Source organism: Bison bison, unplaced genomic scaffold (genome assembly GCF_000754665.1).
Source record: "Bison bison bison isolate TAMUID 2011002044 unplaced genomic scaffold, Bison_UMD1.0 scf7180017851605, whole genome shotgun sequence".
In the NCBI taxonomy this organism is placed as follows: Eukaryota; Metazoa; Chordata; class Mammalia; order Artiodactyla; family Bovidae; genus Bison; species Bison bison.
The window spans coordinates 8,768-9,975 of record NW_011482178.1 but is presented as its reverse complement, the minus strand read 5'-3'; the positions used below and the strand labels follow the sequence as shown (position 1 = coordinate 9,975).

The 1,208-nt window shown below is 38.7% G+C and overlaps 1 protein-coding gene across 1 annotated transcript in view; it reads left to right on the top strand.

Moving 5' to 3' along the window:
- Window positions 1-1,208, top strand: part of LOC104996694 (phospholipid-transporting ATPase IG-like) — a gene marked incomplete at its 5' end in the record, with an annotated part of 8,140 nt that overhangs the window by 2,223 nt on the left and 4,709 nt on the right. The gene's annotated exons all lie outside the window — the stretch shown is intronic.

The window sequence follows — 1,208 nt, the reverse complement described above, 5'->3', positions numbered from 1 at the left end:
TCCTTTCATTTGTGTTTTTATGAGCTGTTCCTTCCTTCTGGCAGACAAATGAATCAAATCAGCCTTGTTCACTACCAGCCTAAGATAAATTATTGTGGGCTCAGGCATCTCACTTGTGGTTTTTCTTTTATTATTTTTATTTGTAGACATGGCCGTCCATCACATTTTAAGATTATATAATCCCATAAGCCTGAGCTGTCAAACTTGTGCACTAGACAGAGTTAATTAAAACAAAATAAAACACTTTACGTGTCATCCAACAGTAAAGAGAGAAGGAAATGTGGGACCGTGCAATTAGTAGGCACTCTATCCTTTTTTATGAGGATCATGATGAACTAAGTATTGTATATAGGCTGTTTCTTGTCCAAATGAACGGCTAAGTTGAGGGAGCAGTGAAATGGTGTGATTTCCTCTGTTTTGCTATGCCTAGGCTTTCTGGAGTAGAGTTGCTGATTAACAGTCATTGTGGGTTGTCAAAAATTTGGTATTTGATTTTTTTTTGTACTGTTTATTTATTTGGCTAAAGAGTCGGACATGACCGAGTGACTAGCGTAGCACAGCACAACACATTTGGCTGTGCCAAGTCTCAGTTGCGGCATGTGGGATCTAGTTCTCCAACCCAGGATTGAACCCAGGTCCCCTGCATTGGGAGCATAGAGTTTTAGTCACTGGATCACCAAGGAAGGCATTTGATTTTTAAGACTGCTGATTAGTTTGGTTGATTAGAGCATGGTATTAATGAGGGTAGAATAATGGGTTTATGGCCAAGTGAGCCAATTAATTATATTCTCTTCTGCCATTACAGATGGCATCCATCTCCCATGGTACTCATCTTGTTAATGAATGCTGTTGATTGTAAAAGGGGACCAAATAGTGGGATGTGGCTTACAACAATGCCCAGTAGTGGAAAAAGAAAGTTCTCATACTTCTATAAGAATTATACCCTCCCTCCTTCGTATCATTCCTTATTTTTTCCCTTCTTCTGTATCCATCTTGATAGTAGGAACTTAGGATCACAGAGCAGAATAGCTGTTTGCTGCCTTCAGGAAGCATGGAATCACAGAAAGGGGAGTGACTGATTTTGTGAGTTAGAGAGTAATATAGATCCTTACATATTTATAGGGTAACTCCTAAATTTTTCAGTTACCTTAAATATGAAGGAGATTTTTAGTGAGGGAAGGTTATTCCTAATGTCTCTAATAGATTGA